Source organism: Marmota marmota, unplaced genomic scaffold, assembly GCF_001458135.2.
Source record: "Marmota marmota marmota unplaced genomic scaffold, marMar, whole genome shotgun sequence".
In the NCBI taxonomy this organism is placed as follows: Eukaryota; Metazoa; Chordata; class Mammalia; order Rodentia; family Sciuridae; genus Marmota; species Marmota marmota.
In genome coordinates, this window is record NW_026000101.1 from 22,268,197 (window position 1) to 22,275,776 (window position 7,580).

Sequence of the window (7,580 nt, forward strand, 5' to 3'; positions counted from 1 at the left end):
GACATGATAAGAGAGGACTCATCTACTATAGTGGTGGTAGAGGCAGTGAGTTCTGAGTAGATTGTGCCTGCTTAGAATTATGCCTCGTTTCTCCTCCTCTTTTCCAGAACTGCTTTAGCACCTACCTGTTACTTTTCTGGTTCTCAAGCCTCCAGCCAATTCTATGAGCTGAGATACATTATTCTAATGCACTTCCAATAAATTCCCTTTTTTAAAATTAGCCAGATTCCATTTCTGCTGTTTGTAAGCAAATATGTTAACTGAAATTTTAAACTTATTACTTAACTTGAATTTTCTTCTGTTATTTCCATGTGATAATAATGATTGTCCCCTACAAATTTGTGAAACAATTAAGAAATTTCCTGTTTAGCTATCTATCTTATTAATATGAACATCAGATTGTCATTTGACTTCAATTTCTTTTTTTTACCTGTTATAAAAAACATACAACATGAAATATGTCCTATTAAACTTTGGTATGGTACAGTAGAGTTATCTGTATGTTCATTATTACATAGCAGATTTCTAGAATTTTTTCCATCTTGCATGACTGAGACTGCCCATTGCACAGCAATTCTCCATTGTCCCTTCACCCTAGGCTCTGGCAGTTACTAATCTGCTTTCTGTTACTTTGACTATTTTAGAAAGTTCATGTAAGTGGTATCATGCATTGCTTGTTCTTCTGAGACTAGTTTATTTCACTTAACATAAAGGCTGAGAGGTTTATCCATGGTGGTGCACAATAGTTGTCTTTCTTTTGAAAGTATGAATGATACTCAGTTGTATGTATATTCACCATTTTCTTTTTCCATTTATTAATAGATGAACATTTAGGTAGTTTCCACCTTTTTATTTACTGTGAATAATGTTGCAATAAATATGTGAATGTTAATATCTCATTGAGCTTGTTTGAAACTTTTTAGACAGTTATCTAGAAGTGGAACTAATGACTCATGTGGTAGTTCTAGTTTTAATTCTTTGAGGAAATGCTGTGGGGCTTCTCAAAGCAGCTGCAGCATTTACAGTTCTACCAATGCTGCACAGGGGTTCCAATATCTCCCCAGCCTCTCCAACACTTGCTAATTTGTGTTTTTGTTGTGTTTGGTTTTGCTGTTGTTTTTTTATTTTTTGTTGTTGTTGTTTTGGGTTTTATATGGTAATAAAAATCCTTACAGGTGTGATCTGATATGTCGTGTCAGTTTTGATCTGCATTTCCTTGATGATTGCTGATATAGAACATATTTTTTTATATTATCTGTTGGCCTTTTTACATGTCTTCTTTGGAGAAATGCCTAATAGAGACATTCACCCAATTTTTAACTGGACTGTTCAATTTTTTATAGAGTGGGAACTCCTCATACATTTTGGATAGTAACCCTTTATCAGGTATGAGGTTTGTAACTATTTTCTCCCATTCTGTAGGTTGACCACTCATTCTGTTGTTTCATTCACTACCCAGGAACCTTCTAGTTTAATGTAATCCCACTCCTCTATTTTTGATTTTGTTATCTAAGATTTTGGTATTATATGTAGAAAATTGTTGCCTGGATCAACGTCCAGGAGCTTTTCTATGATGTTTTCTTCTAGGAGTTTTAGATGTCCATTCTTAGGTTCAAGTCTGTAATGCATTCGAATTATTTTTGAGTACTGTTGAAGAAAGGGATCCAACTGCATTCTTTTAATTGTGGGCAGGGAGTTGGCAGAAGAAAATGTTGAAGAGACTATCTTGTCCCTATGTGTAATCATAGTACCTGTCTAAGATTATTTCACCATATATGTGTATGTTTATTTTTGGACACTGTTTTATTTTGTTCTGTATATCTGTCTTTATTCCCCTGCCATCATGTTTTCTTTACTGTAGCTTTGTAGTCTATTTTGAAGTGGGGAAGCATAAGGGCTCCATCTGTATTCTTCTTCATGATTGTTTTTGTTATTTAGAATAACTTGTGGTTCCAGATGAATTTGAAAATTTTTTTTCATTTATGCAAACAATGTCATTGGTATTTTTATGGGGAATGCATTGAGTCTATAGATCACTTGGGGTAGAATGAACATTTCAACAACAATATATCTTCCAGTCCACAAACACCGGACTTGGTATTTGTGTCACATCAATGGAAAACTTTCATTTTTAAGTATCTTCTCTAATTTCTTTCAGAAATGTTTTGCAATGTTCAGTGTACAAATCCTTTGCCTCCATGGTTAACTTTGCTCTTAAGTATTTTATTATTTTATGCCATGTTCATGTGACTATTAATTTTCTTTCCAGATCATTTGTTATTAGTGCATACAAAAACCAATCTATTTTTCTGTTTATGAACTTGTCATTTTGCTGAATTTTTTTAGTTAAAATTTCTGTGTCTGTGTGTGTGTTTATAATCATAAGGTTTTCTACATATCGTGTCATCTTTGAAAAGAGATAATTTACTAATTTCTGTCTGAATGACATTTTAAAATTTATCTTTTGCCTATATTTTTATCACTATGAATTACAGTATTATGCGGAATGAAAGTAGCTCAGTGGGCATCCTTGCCCTATTCATGATGTTACAGGAAAATCAATTTTTTCACTGTTAAATATGATCTTAGTGTGGGCTTTTTAAAAATGGCTTGTAGAAAACTGCAGTGTAGTAACAATCCAGTCCTTGGATTTCTTCATTGTGGAAAGGTTTTTGATTATTGATTGAACCACTTTGCTCATTATGTCAGTCTAGATTTTGTATTTCTTCATGACTCATTCTTGTTAGTTTGTGTTTCCAGTCATTTATCCATTTATTCTAGGTTATCCGGTGTGCTTATTTTCAAGTAATCTCTTAGGATCACTGATCTGAAACATCAGCTTTAATGTCTCTTTTTGATTTTTTCATGCTCTTTGTTTCTTAGTCTAAGAGGTTGTCAATATTTTTTAACCTATTTTTTTAAAAAAACAAGTCTTAGTTTCTCTGATTATTTTTATTGTTTTTTTTTCTACTCTATTGCATTATTTCTGCTCTTACTTTCTTATCTCCTGCAGCTAATTTTGGCCTTCATTTGTTCTTTTTCTAGTTTTTTTTTTTTTGTTGTTGTTGTTGTTTTTTTGAGTTGTAGTGTTTCATTGTGTATTTGAGATAACTCTTCTTTTTTGATGTAGGAGTTTGTTATTATAAATTTCTCTCAGTTTCAATTTGCTCTCATCCATTAATTTTTGGTATGTTGTGTTTTTGTTTTCATTTTTTGTATGCTTTCTAACCTCCCTTGGATTTATTTCTTGTTTCTTAGGAGTGACTTGTCTAATTTATGTATATTTTTCCTTCTGCTACTAATTTCTAGTTTTGTTCTACTGTGGTTGAAAAAGTGATTTGGTATGATTTTAGTCTTTGAAATTTTTAAGCCATTTCTTGTAGCCTATATGTGATCCACCCTGGAGAATGTTCCATGTACACTTGAGAAGACTGTGTGTTCTGTTGTTGAGATATTACGTAGATATTTACAGGTTCATTCAGTCAATAGAATTATTCAAGTCCTCAAGTTATTCATCTTTTGTCTGGTATCTCTATCTGTTATTAAAAGTGGGGTATTAAAATTTTTACTATTATAATTTGTTGTCTTTTTCTCCATCACTTCTGTTAATATTTGCTTCATATATTTAGGTGCTCAGATAGTGATATATATTTACATATATAATTGTAATTCATCCTGGTGAATTGACCATTTTATGATGTCTTTATTTGTGTCTTGTGACAGTTTTGACTTAATGTCTATTTTTTTTTTCCTGATATAAGTAGAGCTACCCCTGCTCCTTTTTTTCCAACATTCGTACAGATTATTATTTTCCACCCTTTCACTTTTAGGCTCTGTGTTTCTTTAAATATAAAGAGATTCTCTTGCAGACAGTATATTGTTAGATCTATTTTTTTTTATCCATTCAGCAACTCTATCTTAGATTGGGTTGTTTAACCAATTTACATGTAAAGTAATTACTGACAAGGAAGAATTTAGTCTTTCCATTTTGTTGATTGCATTATATCCTATTTCTCTCTCTTTTCCCCTCTTATCCTGTCTTGATGTTTTCTGTTGTTTCATTGGTTCTTTTTTATGCTCATGTGGTGTGATTTCTGTCTCATTGTTTTCTTTCATGTGTCTTTTATGGTATTTTCTTGATGGTTAGTAATCAGTTTCCAGGAATCATTTATTATAAATTGATAACATTTTAAATTCAATCTTAAGCAATGATCTACACTCTTTTTTTTGCCCTCCCACACATAGTTTATGTTATTGATAAGCACAAATTAAATCATTTTATGTTGCATTACGTTAACATATTTTAAGTTATGTTTATTATTTATACTTTGGTCTGTTAAATTTTGTAACATTGTCAGAAGCTATTTATGCACCAACATTGTGGTACTTTAGAGGTTTAGCATTTGTCTAAGTTTTTACCTTTATCAGCAAGCTTTATACTTTCAGATATTTTAATTTTGATACCTGGCTATACTTTTATTTTATCTTAAAGAACTCCTTTAAACATTTCTTATAAGATATACTTAGTGGTTATTAATTTATCTAATACTTGTTTACTGGATAAGTCTTTATTTCTCCTTCATTTTTAAAGAATATTTCTCTGGTTTATATAGTATGTTTGTTTGGGTATATAGTATTTTTTATTGGTAGGCTTGTTCTTCTTCTTTCAGCGTTTTCAATATATAATTTCACTCCCTTTTGACCTGAATGATTTCTGCTGAGAAATCATTTCACCTGATATCTATGGAGCCTCCCTTGTATGTGATGAGTCATGTCTTACTGCTTTTAAAATTCTTCTTTTGTGTTTGATTTCTAACAAGTCAATTTCAATTTGCCATGATGCCGTCTTCTTCACGTTCATTCTGGTTGGTATTTGTTAGGCTTCTTGATGTCCATTTCCTTTCCCATATTTTAGAAATATTCTATAATTATTACTTTAAATGTGTTTTCTGTCCCCTTTCTTCCTTTTCTCTACTGAGACTTCCATAACGTACATATTGGATGGTCAATGATTTTCCACAGGTTATTCTTTTCCATTTTTGCTCCTTTGACTAAATATCCTTTGAATAATTTCGAATGGGCTCCCTTTGAACTTAAATTTTTTACATCTACTTCATTAAGTCTGCTGTTGAACCTGTATGAGTGTTTATCAATTAAGTAATTTTATTCTTAAAATACAAAATTCATTTAGTTTTTAAAATATTTTGTATCTTTGTTGATATTCTCATTTTTTAATGTGTCATTTTAATGAGCTTGTTGAATCTATATGGATGGTATTTTGAGTTTTCAGCTAATTCATATATAGATAGTCCCTGACTTATGGTTTGACTTGTAATTTTTTAACTTTACAATAGTGCATAAGTGATTTGCATGCAATAGAAACAGTACTTTGAATTTTATGTTTTTTCCTAAGGTTGTAATCTTCTATATAATATTTTTAGTGATACTTGCCATTAGTAGTGGGCTGTAACTTCTAGTCCACTATGCAATCATGAGGGTAAACAGCTAGTATTCTTCTGTGTACTCTGTTGCTGTGCAATGATGTTCTGTAAAGGCAAGGTGTATTAAGTGAAGTTTTGATTTTTTGGTTGGTACTTTTTAGCAATATATGACATTATAATCCATTTTGACATTATTATGAAAGCATGAAATATATCATGTTCTAATGTTTTCATTGGTATGTAACCCCATTTGGAAGTCAAGGAGCATTTGTACCTCAGTTTCTTTAAGGAAATATTCTAAAGATTTATTTCATTCATTTAGTGAGATTATGTTTCACGTCTTCTTCTTGTTCTTTGTTGCTTTGTATTGGGTTCCATATATATGAAAAAACAGTGAACACTCCCAGTTTTTACAGATTGACTTTATAAAGGAAAAGACCTTCACCAATTGGGACAGCTAGAGAATCTGTAATTCTCCCAGATAATTTCTATAAATGCATCTTCTCTGTACTTGTGTATGTACATTCCCAGTTAACAAGATTTTTTCCAGTTTCTTTCTCTCTTTTTTTTTCTTTTCTTTCTTTCTTTTTTCTTTTCTTTCCTTTTTTTTTTTTTTTTAGGAATTTAATAGTTTGTTTTCCCTCTGCTGTCTGTGTCTACAGCTGATTTAAGCTACGCATCTCCTTTTTGTTCTTATACCCTCCCACACATATAGATTATGCTAGGTCTTGTCAGTACTTTAAGACATCTGAGACAGAATCCAGTCCCTCAAGTGCCCCCATGAAAAGCTGAAACATTGCACAAACACTCTGCTTTTCTGGTTTTTTTTCTGGGGTGAAGTAACTATGCTGTATCTGTGTGTGTCCATGACACTGTTGTTCCTCCAAAGCAGCAGAAAGCCACCCAGCTCTGTTTTGTTCTTGGTGGTCCCCAGGCATCTAGGTCATGCCATCTACCATCAGTGCCTCAAGACAGGCAAGACAAACTATTCCTTACCAACCCCCTGATCAAAAAACCACAATGTTAGACAACTATGCTAGCTTTTTCCCCTCCTCAGAAGAGGAAGGAATCTGGGAATTTTCTCTCAATGGCAACATTTTGTGAAGGGGAAGGGTCCTGGCATGTAAATAGCACAAATTTTCTTGTGTGTGTGGTGTGTTTGGTTTTGCACTTACCTGAAGGGCAGGAAGCTCTTGTTTCTATGTTTTCTAACAAAGGGGATCAATCTGTATACATTGTTGTTCAATCAGTGTCCCTATGGGAAAAGGAGGGCCTGGGACTTTCTGTTTTAGCATATTTCTGTCAAACTTAAATGTCACAATTGTCTTAAATGCAGTAATTTTAAGGAAATTATCTCATATAGAATTGTCTATAACAACAACGTTTATATTAATATTTAGAATTTGCATTGTTTATCCATTGCTGTATAACAATAAGCCCAAAACTTTGAGGCTTAAACCAACTATGTTTATTACTTTTTACTATAGGTTAGGAATTGAGGATTGGCTTAGCTGGGTCCTTTAGCTTAAGTTTTACCACAAAGCAAATATGTATTTTTAATTTTTTATTTGTCCTTTTTAGTTGTACATGACAGTAGAATAAATTTTGACATATTATATATACATGGAGTATAACTTTCTATTCTTGTGACAAAGAAAATATTTTCAGGATTATCTAGGAATGGATCTGCTTCCAAGTTTACTCATGTGCTTTTTGATGGATTGAATTTCTTGTGGACTGTTGAACTAGCAGTTTGGCCAGGTGGTCTGGTCTTTTAGTAATAATGATGGAGGGAGCTTCTAAAGGTTTCTAGTAAGAGGAATCATTGTTTAATTTAGATATATTTATCATACTCAGTGTACTATTCATAAATTTGTTGCCACATATTTTGATTTTGTTTACAGCCTCCAATTTTGCAAGAGTTTTATTTTGTATAGTACTCTTTTATTGCATCTGCAGCAGAATAAAACTGTCTATAGAACAGTATAATATAATCCCCAATTAATTATGATAAAAAACTATGGAAATAAACCTTGGAGCTGATTGAGAAACCTTATCAAATACTAAATAATACTACACTTACAAAGAACATGTAATTTCCAAGGCACTGTTTGAAGAACTTTACAGGATCATGTACCT